Raw genomic sequence first — 15844 nt, 5'->3', positions numbered from 1 at the left:
CTCGGAGTCTAGGCATGGTTACATGAGCAGATAAGGCATAAAGGTTGAGACACGCAGACAGATATACGGATTAGGTGGATCAACCATCTATGAGAAGATCACACCACATAATCGCAGGTAACCGACGAGGTAAATGGACGACTCCAATATCGCATATGCTCTCGTTAAAGACGAAGGGGATCCGTTTACTATTCAGATGGCTCTAGGTGAGCCTGGTGCTGAGAAGTGGAAGGTGACTATGGACGATGTGATGGACTCGTTGTACCAAATCGACACATGGGAGCTGGTGGAGTTTCCAGTGGGTCGGAAAGCGATTGGATGCAAGTGGATCTTTAAAAGGATACAACATAGATACAGAGCGAGGCTGGTAGCGAATGATTATGCTCAGAGAGAATGGATCGACTTCTCAGAGATATTCGCGCTGGCGGTATTGCATGTGTCTATTATATTCGTATTAGCACTGGTTGCCCAATGCGATCTCGAACTGGAACTGATGGATGTGGAGACCGCACTTCTGCATGATTAATTAGAAATATTGTTATTCATGAAGCAAGTTGTACGACCTATCGCCTAGGCAGTGGTATAAAAAATTTGATTCTTTCATGTTGAGTTAAAAATTTACTCGGAGTGAATACGATCACTGTGTCTATTACAAGACATTAAGTAATGACAAATTCATCATCATAATATTGTATGTTGATGATATGTTGATCGCTAGTCATGATATGTCTAAATCAACATACTGAAGACTTGGTTATCGGACATTCGAAATGAAAGATGTGGGGGCTGAAAAGAAGGTTCTCGGCATAGATATTCATAGAGACAGGAAGAGGAGCAGACTTTGGTTATCAAAGACAGAATACCTTGAAAATATGTTGATCAAGTATGGGATGGACCAGGCAAAGTTAGTGAGCGTTTCATACACGGCTCACTTCAAGCTTTCCTCAGGACAATGTCCCAAAACAGATGAGGAAAAATAGGATATGTCTCATGAGTCTCATTCGAATGCGGTTGGCTGTGCATGCCATGGTCTGTATTAGATCGGTTATTTCAAAGTCAATCGGTGTTGTGAGCAAATACCCCGGCAGACAACATTGAGAGGCGGTGAGATGGTTACTTCGATACATTCGAGGTACAAAAGACTACGTCTTAAGTTTTGAGAAGACAGGGATAAAGTTGGTAGAGTATGTGGATTCAGACTATGCAGGCGGTGTGGATTTCAAAAAGTTAACTTAAAGTTACTCGTTCGTACTAGCAGGTAGAGTAATTAGTTGGATGTCAAAGCTTCAGTCCGTGGTGGCTCTTTCCACGACCGAAGAAGAATACATGGCAATGACAGAAGCGTTTAAGGAAGATGTTTTGTTAAGGGGCATGATAAATCAGTTGGAGCTTCAGCAGGAGGCTGTGCTGGTTAATTGTGACAACGAGAGTGCTATCAATTTGGCTAAAAATTCTGTTTATCGCTCACGTACTAAACACATTGATGTTCGTCGCTACTTTATCTGACAGGTGCTTGAGGAAGGAGGCATAACACTGGAGAAAATTCACACCAGCATGAATCCGGCAGACATGCTCACCAAGGTTGTTCCTATAGAGAAGTTCAAGTTCTGTGCAATTTCTGTGGGCTTGGCGATGACATAAAAGGAATACGGAGTGTGCACAAGAAGTATTGATTGAAGCTATAATGTGATGTAGAAATAAGAGAAGAGGTCAAGAAACTACACGTTTAAAAATTAAAGACATCTGAAATGTTCGATTAGCCCTGAGAAAGTTTGGCTCGAAATCCAACAACAATGAATTTGAAATTTTTGAGATCTTCGACTAGTCGAAGGTGCCCTTCAACTAACCGAAGCCCTGCTTCGCCTAGTTGAAGGTTATGTAGACTGTTCGCGGACTACGTAAATTTGAGGCGGTTTCTACACTATTTCAAGTTGGTGCAAAAGTGGGGTTTCCTAAACTATAAATAGGAGTTCCTAGGGCTATTCTAACACAATCCTAAGACTTTCTAAAGTATTCCAAAGGGTTTCTAGAAGAGGTTCTAGGGTTGCGAAGGATGTAGCAAGCGTGAGATTCAAGCTTATTTAATCAAGTAAGTCTTTTCTCTTTGTAATATATGCTTTCATAGTGGATTTCTGTCGCTTTGCGCCGTAGTTTTTTCCTTAAAGGGTTTTCCACATTAAATCTTTGTGTTCTCTTATATTTGCTTAGTGCTCTTGGATTGTTATCTTAGATCCATCTTTGTGTGATTCCACAACACAATCCCTAAAAGCAGAAATTACAAAGAGAAAGGACTTATCAGACTTGAGCAATCCTCAAATCTCTCCCTTGCTCCACAATTTTAGAAACCTTAGAACCTTTTTAGAAAGCCTTAAAATCCCTTAGAATACATTCCAATCCCATTTACACCCATATATATAGTTGTAGAAAGAATCTCAAACAAAATAGGAAATAAATCTCGTGCTTTCACAATTTTGCGAAAAAAATCTGCCGAGAATCTGATTAGATTTAAGACATCAAATACAACAAGGGCATTGGGTAACCGCCCAATTCAAGTTTGGGCTGGAATTTTGGGCTTGCCCAGGCAACTTGGTAGCGAGACCCACATGAGCTTTTGTCTTGGGCAAATCGCTTCATCATTTATCTTCCTGGATGACTTGCCACGTAATCTGTTTGTGCATGAAAAGGATAAAAAAGCCGAACCTACACGTGCCATGTTGAACCTACAGAAACAAAGAGGAGAGAATGAGAGAGAGGAATGAATGGTAGAGATGGAAAGGAGTGGTGCGAGTTTGGTGGTGTTGGTGTTAGTGGCCTTCCTTGCCACTTGTCTTGCGCTTCAGTCACATATTTGGAGCAGGCTCTCTCTCTCTCTCTCTCTCTCTCTCTCTCTCTCTCATTTTCCGAGGGTGGAAATGGGCCACGTCCGTCGGCACATTTATTCTCAGGCCCGGGCTAAGTCCATACATCCATTTGTTTTTCAAGCCTGAGCCAAGTCTGCACGCAATCCTAGTACCTAGGGCTATCTAACTGGTAAGGTTTAAGCCAGACGAAGTCTGTCCATGGCTAGACCGCATGGTAAAACCAACGCCCGAGGCCATCGGGCCACCCATTCACAAAACATGTCCAAGTTACGTTGGGCTCGCCTGAGGATCATGGACCCAGTGAGCCATTACAATCCATCTTCAGCCCATTGCCTGAGAAGCGAATGGAAGCCCATCAGTGTTGTATAAGCCCGGCCAAGACGCATTTGCATGTTGGGTCTTGGGCCTCGAGACAGATAAGAGCTAAGGAAAATTACCACAAGCTACGTCGTGAGTCATGTGGAATGTGTGCATGCAGCCATGCACTAGATCCATCCCTCCAATGTGCTACTGCTTGGACATGAAGAACATTGGAACGAATGTGCACCATCCGATATGTTCATTAAGTGGGCCCCATTAGGTAGGTTCTCTTGTTCAGTTGGCAGGCAAGCTTAGCTCATCAGGTGGTGTACATATGAATATTGAAACTGGACCATTGGCTAACCCTTGTAACCATTCGTTTGTTTTTTTTTACACTATGGACGATCTGATGAGCGGACATTTTGATTCTTGGCCCAGGAATTCTACACATCGGGGTCCACATAAAACATGCTTGGATCAAATACACGTGCAACTTGTTAGCACATGGGGCTAGGCTATACGCGCACGTGAGATTAGCAAACCTCTCTCTTTCCGTCGGATTCTCCCCGAATCATTAACTGACTCACCAAGTCGCATCGGATTTGGTATTACCCAAACCGATTCGATACCACGAGTCCCCTGGGCCCTTCATGTGTCGGAAGTTGGGTAGAGTCTACCTAGTAAGATGACTGTGAGCACTTATTCGAGCTTACGACATGATCTAAAAAATGAGATAGATCCAAAATTTAGAGGAACACACTACTGTAAATAGTGGGGATGGAGATCACAGTACCATTGAAACCTTCCCAGGGCCCACCTATTTATATGCGATGAACTGAAAACACAAATAGTAGCCAGACCCAAAACTTTTGTGGCACTTTCAAGGCTTGTGGGTGTTACATCCTCACTGTTTCTTGCAGGGTGGTCCATTTGGGCTTTGGATCTGTCTTGTTATTAGGAACCTGTTCTAACGTGAGTTGGAGAAGCAGAGGGACGGGGTAAATTTCTCACAGACATTTGGAGCCCACGCAACCAGATGGGATACCCCTGCGGGCCCCACTCTATGGGGCCCACTGTGATGCATGTGTTTTATACAATCTGTCTATTTTACCAGCTTTTTTTAAGGGCATGAGCCCATAAAGTGGATCTTTGAAATATCTTGGGGCACCATGGTCCACTTTGATCTTTAGATTGCCTCATTTTTAAGCCCATGCCCTAGCATGAGCTGGAAAATAAATGGACGGGTGGAATTCTCACAACCATTAATGTAGGCCCATGCACGGTTCAAAGAAGAGAGAGAAGACGGAGAGAGAGGGAGAGAGAGTGAAGGGGAGAGAAAGGACGGTGGTTCTGACGGTCGTACGGTGAGGTAGGTGGGGTCGGTGAGGTTTTAACAAGAGAGTAATGCTCTTATTTTAAAAAATGAAATAAATGCGGTTTTACTTTTTAATAACACGTGTACTTCTCTATCCTACCCTTGTACTGTTCAACCAATGCACACGCATTATACATTGAGATAAATTGTTAGATTAAAAATGAGTTTTGTCAAGAAACTAATAGATGGAATGGTGTAATTACTCACTTGCTAATAAAGCATTCCTTAAATTACCACTTATCAACAATTGTACTCTTAGTAACAAGTTTTAATGCACATAAGAATTTTTTTATGGTCAGTCATAACGTGTTTCTTGTAGTGTAGTCCACCTGATATTTGGATTTACTTCACTTTTGGGCTCATGTCCTCCCAATGCTCTCGTGATATGAAAAAACAATTGGCCAATATGGATATGTAATACATACATCAAGTTGGGCCTCACAGCTAGGGCCACAGCTTGTTAAGAGGTACAGCCGTACAGGCAGCATCTAAAGGGCGGAAAGGTGAATAAACACTGTATATCGCTTCTTTTTCAAATGAAATATAAAACGATACGTAGCCTACCAGATGGGCTATGCCTTCATGTTCATGTCAAATCTACTCTATACATCAGGTAGCCCATTAAATTTTATGTATAAAGACAAAATATGAAGGCTAACATTGATTCAAGTGGGCCACACAAATGGAAACTGTTTTGAGGACAGGTGTTGCCCCGTACTCTTTTCGATATGTGGTCCACTACAATCACGTGTTGACAAGAAATTTGGTCCTAGATTGGTGTGATGAAGTGGTGGAATAGATGGATTTCAAATGCATATCACAGTGGACCAACTAAAAATTTAATGTCAAGAAAAGAAGATAATTGCATCCTCAGGCAGTTAAAAGACTCTGCCCTTGTGATCTGTGGGCCCCACTATGATGTACATAATTTATCTACACAAGTAGTAAATTTTCTATAATTACTTTAGGGCACGACCTCAAACATCAAGTTTATCCAAATATCTAGTGTACCACATCACAATAAAAATTGATGATTGAACATGTGCCCTATAGGTCCATGTACTGATTATGTACGTCACACCATTTTGGATCAAGCTATATTTGTGCTTTCCCTTCTTCCAGGCCTGTGTGACCTAATCAAAGGGTTGGATGGCAACATTACAGCGGCCCCATGTAGCTTTTCATGATAGATGTTCAATTGTAAAACAATTGTATGGTCCACTTAATATTTGGATCTACTTCATTTTTTTAGCTCATTTCTTAAAATAATTATCCAACAAGGATAAATGGCCTAATCAAACAAAGCCATTATTGTGTAGCCCACAACAAAGTCCCATTACACATGGATTCAACATAAGTACCTCCCCACGATATGAGGGTTCAATTAATTTAAAACAAGGGGTAAAATAATCTTTTGTACAAAGATAACAATTTAACCCATTTGCAAGATGTTAGTCAAAGTTAAAATAACAAGTTTTTGACCTTATTTTAAAATAATAAGTAGGTATTTGGAAAACATTTAAAAGCAGGCATGTCTTTTACAATAGCTAGTAGATAAATAGGATGGTAAATGGCTAAAACTCTTAAAAAATATAAAACCAAAACCAAATAGGCATAAGGAGGCTAACAGCTAATAACAGCAAGCACCTAAATAGCTAATAATTTAAAAGGCATGCAATGCCGAAAGAATTTTAGAAAATAGGTCTCTTGGATGCCTATATAAGTCACTCCAGCCAGTAAGATCACTCTCACGGTAAAAATCACTCTCTTGGATGCCTAATACACATCGTTTTATATTTTTAAAATACCAAAGTTACTCTCATTAAAACTCCACCTACTTCACACACCCACGTACAACCCTCATAAAACCCCTCATCTCTCTCGTTCTTTATCTTCCCTCTCTTTTCACTGCACGTGGTCCACCTGGATGTTTGTGAGAAACCCACCCGGTCCATCTGTATGCCCCAAAATGTTCAAAGAGAGCTCAAAGGTGGCCCCAAAAATTTTCAATGGTGGCTATTCAATCCTCACTCTTTCATGTCGTTTGGCCCACTGGAGCTTTGAATCAACCTCATTTTGACACCGATGCCTTAAAATACGATGTCAAAACAGATATTGGACATCCTTTACCCCGTGAATGTTTCAATGGTGGCATTCAATCCCCACTATTTCATGTTCATTTGATCCACCTAAAGTGACTTATATAAGCATTCAAGAGACCCTACTTCACCTGCACATATACAACCTTCATAAAACCCCTCCTCTCTCTCTTGGTTCTCTTCTATTCCCTTATCGGGACATGATCACTTATATAGGCATCCAAAATACCCATTCATGACACTTTTGGACCATTCAATGCACATTTTGACCAATTTTAAACTGATCATGTTATTTTAGCTTAATGCGGAAGTCCTAGAGATCTTGCTATGCATAGGACATAGAGATCGTGGGTTTAGAAGGCTTACCTGAGACGCCATAGATGAAGAAGCAAAATACCAGAAAAATAATGCTAGGATCTTCCTCTCCTTCACACCCGTTTGTAGAACAGTAGATGGGATTTATCTTTCTATGATGGTGTAGGATCGGGGACGTAGCTAACTTATATAGATTATGTGGGGGTGAGAGTTTGAAACCCATCACAACTCTCTCCCACGGCTCCACACTGCTTATCCCAGTCAAACTCAAATAGCTTTGCGTATCAAGCTTTAACATTCCAACCCCTTATGCATTCATACGCAGATATTTTGTGTGAATCACCCTAAATTGGGGTCCACTGGTTTACCCGATCACACAATCCAACTATCAAGACAATCTAGACCGTTGATTAATAAGGCTCATGTTCACTCCCCAAGTATAGGGTTGTGATGTAGTAATAAACTCGGTAAGACCGAGGTCGAATCCACAGGGACTGATACCTGTACGTTATCTGAAACCAAGTAGAACTAGAACTAGACTAAGATGTGATCTAAACCAAATAGAATAATTGTGGAAGAATTATCTAAGACTTTAAGTAATTCAAAGGAAGGAAAACTAGGGATTCAGAGGATCCACTCGTAGAGATCAGGGAGATCTTTTTCCTGCATCAGGAATCATGGAAATCAAACTGAACTTACTTGATCTGGTTTTCAAGAGATGAAAGGTGTATGAATTAGAATGGATTCCATCACCAAACCTTGCCCAGGAGACAAAGCAAACAACAGAATTAATCTAATTACCAATCAATCAACATGCCATGAAAGTTAGGCAGAGTACCGTCATCCGACCATGCCCATAAGACGATGGTGAACAATAGGGCTTCCTGACTTCATAAACATGAAAAGGAGAAAAGGAACATGCTCAAAGCTATCACAGACCCATTGTAATTTCAGTCACAATAGACCATTAAAAACTACAAACATTCCCTTAACAATTAAACCATAATCAAGTTCAATTCACGATTAAATAGTTAACCCAGCAATCAGAGTCTCCCATCTCACTACAAGCTTCACCTCTTAGCCCTTGCTAAGAGGTTTAGCCCGTCATGATGCGGGCTAAATTCTAATTAAAAGAAAAAGAAGAAGAAGGAGAAGAAGAAGAAGAAGAAGGAAAAAAAAACAAAGCAAGGAAGTAAAGTAAAGGAAGAAAAAAAACTTCTCTCTCTTCTCCTTGTCTTCCCGTATCCAGATCATGTCCCTACGGCACCCCACCTTGAATGCTCCAAGCGCTCCCTCCTTCACGTTTCTCTTTCTTCCTGCTGTCCTCTCAGCCTTCCCAGCTCCACGTTCGGCAGCCACCTTCTTCCAGTAGCCTTAGCAAAAACAGCCGCTGCTCTCTCTCCAACCCACGTTCCCAACAGCCCCCACTCACTTTTTTTCTTCCCGTCCTCTCGTTTTTTTCTCCTCCCTTTCTTTTCTTCCTTTTCTTCCTTTAATAGCAGCAAGGCCGGTGGAAGGGAGTCCCGGCTGGAGTCGGTGCGTGAGGAGACTCCTTTCACAGCAAGGAATCGGCAAAAGAAGCGCGGGTCAGCTTACGCAGCCAGTAATCAGAGACTTCGTGCGGCCCGCTGTTCACTTTCTGATCAATTCTGCCAGCGTGGAAGTGGATGCATCTTCCCTCTCTATCATTTAGACGGTTCAGATCATCGAGAAGATTGATGATCGTGGCCCACAACTCCCCCGAATCTCCGGATTTCCCGGACGCGCGTAAGGCGTACGCAGAGGCGCTGACGTGTTCGGTGGGCCCCACAGAGGTATTTTTGAAGAAATCCACCCCGTCCATTGGATTCAGGACGAAATTTCGGTCAAGAATGGGTAGTTTTGAACGTCCATTGACGCGAAATCAGAGAAGAAATCTTCCAAACATCAATTTGAACGTTGCAGGGCAGTCCACTTATGGCCTCTGTATCGTGCACGTGTGCTTGCATGGGTCCAAAATTTTAGCATGGGTTTGAAGAAATCATGGCCCTCTACAAGATGGCTGGCTTGGATCATCCGAAAATTTACGCTATGGGGCCCACTACCATCCGCAAAACGGTCCGTCCGTCTTGCCGCGTGAAACGGCCACCGCCGTATTTGAAGAGGAGATGCGGGTCAGCGCTGCTGACCCGCGTAGCGTGGTTCGGTGCACGGCCAGTGCCGTGTACATGGTGTACACGCACTGGCCCTGTGGGGTCCATCGTGATGTATATGTAACATCCAATCCGTCCATCATCTTTAGTACTTCCATTAAAGGGGTGAGACCAAAAGTGAAGCATATCAAGATGTCAGGTGGGCCCCATATCATTATTTTGGTAGCTGATCTGTCCGTTGGGCTGCTCCCGCGATGATCCGACGGATGAATTTCGACATGTACGGTTCATTTAGAGTCCTTAGGCCCTGTATAGAGTTTTGACCTGAACGGATAGTGGGAACCCTATGATCTTTCATTATGAACCAATTTTGGGCCACTTGAACTTCAGTTACTTGATTTTCACGGATCTCCGGTGTGTAAATTCGATGATCTTGGTCCCCTGGGGTCCGTCCCATGCTTTAGTGTCATCAGATCGGTAAATCCATGCTTTTTAGTGTCCTTTCCCAGTCCAAGCTCATGAAGACGCCCTGCATCACAAATACAATTAAATTAGGCTATTAAACGGTGTCATGCTTGTAAATCCATACAATAAATGGGTCTGATATGCAATATTTGACCCTCAACACAACCCCCAACCAGCATTTTGCTAGTCCCGAGCAAAGTATGCGAAAAATAAGTTGAGAATTACAGGAGAATTTCTATGAACTCGAGTGATTTTGGAAAACAATCTAGATATTCAGAATTCAACAATTCATGAATGTTGGGCCTTACTCTCTCCTAGACTCAAACACACGGTAAACTTCATTCAAAGTATTAGTCCCTTAATTAGAAATAATCCTAAACATTGAGTTCCACAGATGTAAAGTGTAATCCCAACTTTCAACATTAATATTCAATTCTTTATTTCAGGATATCGTTGGTAATCAACAAGAGAATTCATAATAACCAAAGCTTGCCTCAAAGATCATCTTTTCATTCCTTCAGTTTTTTTTTTTTTTTTTTTTTTTTACACTAAAAACAAAGAAGGGGAATGAAGTCCACACTTATAGGGAGCAAACCTATAGTGAAGATTCTTTGCCTAACCTTTTTCAACGGTATCTCTTCCTTTTAATTGATCTTGACGGGCAATTGTTCAAGTTGGTTCCTTCTATGCTTACTGATCCCCAAATTAACCCTTCAGTTTTAAACTGAAATCTTGATGTGTAAGCGAGATGTGACATGTGAAATCATGACTCAATCAATGTTTACAACTTCTAATCATGGATTAATAATTAAACTTAACTGTGGAATCTAACGAGCAACTGAATCCAAGAGCAGTAAATCACCAACATTCCATATCCTGTGATTCTAAATCAAAGATGGTTGTCAAATCACTTTGAGTTCACCAGAAAGTCCAGAAAAAATTTAAAAATTTTTCACACTTTTTGCTCAAGATGAAAGAACACTGATTAGGTAACCTAATCTCCCACCCCCAACTTAAAAGCTACATTGTCCTCAATGTAAAGGATATGAGTATGGAATGCGCATAGGACAACAAAAGTAAAGAAAAAGTGAAGGGAAGATAGTACCTGGATGATGAATCGTGAGAGACTTTCCAAGAGATCGCAGCATGGAATCCGGTCGGCACGAGAGAGAAAGTGACACAAAACTAACAAGAATAAAATCCTACCTATACCACTTTCGCAGGTGCTCTCGATTGCATTTAGCGCATGCAACAAGCCTTTAAACCCCTAGGTTACCCCTAGTGGACGAGTTGTAGTCTCGTGAGGGTTTGCAGTAATGTTACCCACAAACATTGAACTAATGAATGAGAAAAGTGAAATGAAATGAAGAACTGGGTTGCCTCCCAGGAGCGCTAAGTTTACCGTCTTCAGCCAGACAAATAAAGCAACTACCCTAGACCTAAGAAAACACGAAACCTACCTATACCTCCATCAGACTAGGAGATCAATCCTGGTAAACAGGATCAGTCAGAGGCATGGACATGTCCTCTGAATCAAATTTCTCGACAAATGGTTTCAATCGATGGCCATTGACTTTAAATTCCTTGCCATTGTCGGGATCTCTTATCTCAACGGCCCCATGAGGAAAAACAGTAACAACAATGTAAGGGCCGGTCCAACGAGATCGAAGCTTACCCGGGAAGAGATGTAATCGAGAATTGTACAAAAGGACCTTCTGACCAGGCGTGAATGATTTTCGCAAAATGTGTTGGTCATGAAATGCTTTCATCTTGTCCTTGTAAATTCTCGAATTATCGTACGCATCATTCCGGATTTCTTCAAGTTCATTCAATTGAAGTTTGCGTAGCGAGCCAGCGTTGTCCAGATTGAAATTAAGATTTTTGATCGCCCAGTACGCTTTATGTTCCAACTCCACAGGCAAGTGACAAGCTTTTCCATGGACAAGTCTAAAGGGAGACATTCCAATAGGGGTTTTAAAGGTATTACGGTATGCCCATAAGGCATCGGTCAATCGGATTGACCAATCCTTACGATCTGGGTTAACCGTTTTCTCCAAAATGTGTTTAATCTCCCTATTGGAAATCTCAGCTTGTCCACTTGTCTGCGGATGGTATGGGGTGCTTACCTTATGAGAGATACCGTATTTCTTCATTAAGCTCTCGAATGGTCTATTACAAAAGTGTGAGCCCCCATCACTAATGATGGCTCGAGGCGTTCCGAATCGAGAAAGGATGTTTTCTTTTAGGAATTTAATGACCGTGCGATGGTCATTCTTTCGACACGGAATCCCTTCAACCCATTTAGTGACATAATCCACTACGAGCAAAATATACAGATTTCCAAACGATTGGGGAATGGTCCCATGAAATCGATGCCCCAGAATCAAATGCTTCAATGATAAGGATGGGATTCAAAGGCATCATATTTCGACGGACAATGCTCCCAATTTCTCGACAACGCTCACAAGCTTTGCAAAACTCATGAGTGTCCCCGAACATAGTGGGCCATAAAAGCCACACTGCAGAATCTTGGCCGTGGTCTTTTTAGCGAGAAAAGTGACCACCACAGGCCTCGGAGTGACAGAAGAGATGACGCTCTGATGCTCATCGTCCGGTACACATCTCCTTAGAATTTGGTCCGCAATATTTAAATAAGTAAGGATCATCCCAGAAAAAGTTGCGCACCTCGGTGAAAAATTTCTTCTTATCTTGCGCAGTCCACTGTGTCGGTATGGCACCTGTAGCAAGATAATTAGCAATATCAGCGAACCAAGGTGAATGGGAGACTCTGAACAGCTGTTCATCGGGGAACATGTCATTGATATGGGTCGCCTCAAGGGAATCAGAGGTATTAAGGCGAGAAAGGTGATCAGCCACTACGTTCTCTACTCCCTTTTTATCTTTAATTTCCAAATCAAATTCTTGGAGTAGAAGGATCCATCTTATCAAGCGGGGCTTAGAATCATTCTTAGAAAGAAGATACTTCAGTGCCGCATGATCTGTATATATAATGATCTTGGATCCGATCAGGTAGGACCTAAATTTGTCCAAGGCGAACACTACGGCTAAGAGTTCCTTTTCCGTAGTCGAGTAGTTCACTTGGGCAGGATTTAGAGTTCTACTCGCGTAATGAATGACGTAGGGCTTCTTATCTTTTCTCTGGCCTAGGACTGCCCCAAGAGCATAATCAGAAGCGTCGCACATAAGCTCAAAAGGAAGGCTCCAGTCGGGTGGCTGCATGATAGGTGCAGTGGTTAACGTGCCCTTAAGCTTGGTGAAAGCTTCCTGGCATTGCTCAGTCCACTCGTACGGAACATCCTTTTGAAGAAGATTACATAAAGGACGAGAGAGAAGACTAAAGTCCTTTATGAATCGCCTGTAAAATCCTGCGTGTCCTAAAAAGGATCGCACGTCTCTGATGTTCTTGGGTGGAGGTAGGTTAGAGATAAGATCTATTTTTGCCTTATCTACCTCGATTCCTTTGGACGAGATGATATGCCCAAGGACAATTCCCTTCTGAACCATGAAATGACACTTCTCCCAATTGAGTACCAAGTTCTTCTCTTCACATCTTTTCAGCACACATTTAAGACTTTCCAAGCACTTGCTGAAAGATGGACCATAAACAGAGAAGTCGTCCATGAAGACCTCTAGATATTGCCCTACCATATCAGAAAAGATACTAAGCATACATCGCTGAAAGGTAGCAGGGGCATTACATAGTCCGAAGGGCATCCTTCGATAGGCAAAGGTGCCGTAGGGACATGTAAATGTGGTCTTTTCCTGGTCTTCAGGGGCTATCTCTATCTGGTTGTAGCCCGAATACCCGTCAAGGAAACTGTAATAGGAATGACCAGCTAACCTTTCCAGGATCTGATCAATGAATGGTAAAGGGAAGTGGTCTTTCCTCGTGACGGTATTCAACTTCCTGTAGTCAATGCACATTCTCCAACCAGTAGTGACTCTAGTTGGCACGAGTTCATTATTAGCATTGGCTACGATGGTGATTCCGGACTTCTTAGGAACCACTTGAGTTGGACTCACCCATTGACTATCAGATATAGGGTATATAATACCCACATCCAATAGTTTAAGAACTTCGGCCTTAACCACTTTCTTCATGTTGGGATTTAGTCTACGTTGTGGTTGCCGAGCGGTTTTTGCATTATCCTCAAGATATATGCGGTGAGTACAAATCGAGGGATCGATTCCCTTGAGGTCCGCTATCGTCCATCCTAGGGCTCCTTTATGCTCAATGAGAGTAGATATAAGCATACTCTCCTGTTCTTTCTCCAGGTGGGCAGAGATCACCACCGGGTATGTCTCATCTTGACCCAAATATGCATATTTCAAATCAGAGGGTAAAGGTTTTAGGTCAAGCTTCGGCGGCTTGAGGTTAGACGGTAGAGGCACTACATCAGTTTGTGGTAATTCTTCAAATTGTGGCCTCCATCGGTTAACTTCAAGTACCGGTGCAGTATCAAGCAAGGCGCACGTCTCCCTAATCATGTCATCATCAAAATCATGGGAGTGGGCCAGGCACGTCTCTAGATGGTCGGAGGATAAGGTCAGAGGTGTCGTATCTTCCACGAAAGAGTCAATCATGTTAATGTCGTGGAAATCGTCATCATCCTCTGAGTTGCTGCCGTTATTGAAAAAAATGTTTGACTCCAATGTCAAATTTCCAAAAGACATAGTCATGATACCATTCCTGCAATTGATAATTGCATTTGATGTGGCAAGGAATGGGCGACCAAGAATGACAGGAATCTGAGTGCTCATGTTATTGATGGGTTCAGTGTCCAGGATGATAAAGTCTACAGGGTAGTAAAATCTATCAACTTGGACCAACACATCCTCAATTATCCCTCTTGGTACACGAACAGAGCGATCAGCAAGTTGTAGTGTGGTTAGGGTGGGTTTTAATTCCCCCAAACCTAACTGTTTGTATACCGAGTAGGGAATCAAATTGACGCTCGCTCCTAAGTCAAGAAGTGCGTGATCAATTCGATGGTTCCCGATTACACATGATATGGTTGGGCTACCGGGATCCTTGAATTTCTGCGGCACGTCTTGCTTCAGGATGGCACTCACTTTCTCAGTCAAGAAGATTTTCTTTTGAATAATTTTCCGTCGCTTGGTCGTGCATAAGTCTTTTAGGAATTTGGCATATGAAGGTATCTGTTTAACGACATCAAGCAGAGGAATGTTGACTTTCACCTGTTTCAACACCTCTAGGATATCCTGAGAGTTAGAGAGAGGTTTTGGTGAAACCAACCGTTGGGGGAATGGAGCAACTGGCTTCTCTAAAAGTTCTGGTTCTACTTTTTGTGGGGCATCACTGGATCCATCATTGTTGTCCTCTTTTGGTTCTTGAGGCTTTTCGGGCCTAACCGGAAGAGTTTTATCAATGATCTTCCCACTCCTAAGAGTGGTGATGGATTTAGCATGTTCCATCTGATTTGAAGAGCTGGGATCATTATTCTCGTACTGCGGTTTAGGATTGGGGAGAGGTTGTGCAGGAAGCATCCCCTTTTCTATAACCGTCATACGAGAATCTATCTTTTGCATAAAATCTGTAATTCCCCGCATTGCCTGAGCCAGCTCTTGTATGGGATTTTAAACCGGTTCCTCTTGAGGTTTCACTTGATTTGGATTTTGATTGAAGAAACCTGGAGGAGTTGCCGTTTGTCCATTTCTCCAACTGAAGTTTGGATGATTTTTCCAGCAAGGATTGTATGTGTTAGAGTTAGGTCCAGTAAAAGGTCTTTGATAATTATTTACGGCATTGGCTTGTTCATTCAACACTCCTCGAAAGGCAGGTATTGTAGGACAGTTTTCAGTTGTGTGAATGTTGCAATCACAGATGCCGCAAACAATTTCATTGACCTTATCCTTCTTTCCTTCCATGGCCTCAACTTTCCTTATGAGCGTAGTCACCTTACACTTGAGATCATCCTCTTCTTTCAAGAGATATAATCCACCTTTCTCCTTTAATTGAGTCGGCCTAGACGTGGTGTTCGACTTTGGGTAATAGTCCCAAGATTGTGTTTTTCACAAACTATCGAGGTAGTCCCATACCTCGTCAACATCTTTATGAATGAACTCTCCATTACACATTGTCTCGACCATTTGGCGCATGGAAGATGTCAGTCCATCATAGAAAAAATTTGTAATGCGCCACGTTTCAAATCCGTGTTGTGGGCATGAACTGACCAAATCTTTGAACCTTTCCCAACATTGAAAGAATGTTTCATCTTCCTTTTGGGCAAAGTTCATGATTGCTTTTCTGAGGGT

General features: G+C 42.3%; 1 non-coding gene across 1 annotated transcript; it reads left to right on the top strand.

Moving 5' to 3' along the window:
* Positions 1-15737: 15737 nt before the first annotated feature.
* LOC131223390 (small nucleolar RNA R71) lies at positions 15738-15844 on the top strand. The gene has a single exon (XR_009160419.1). It is a non-coding gene; the product is annotated as a small nucleolar RNA R71 (small nucleolar RNA).

This window comes from Magnolia sinica, chromosome 1 (genome assembly GCF_029962835.1).
Source record: "Magnolia sinica isolate HGM2019 chromosome 1, MsV1, whole genome shotgun sequence".
NCBI classification, from domain to species: domain Eukaryota; kingdom Viridiplantae; phylum Streptophyta; class Magnoliopsida; order Magnoliales; family Magnoliaceae; genus Magnolia; species Magnolia sinica.
This window is presented reverse-complemented; position numbering and strand designations above follow the sequence as displayed.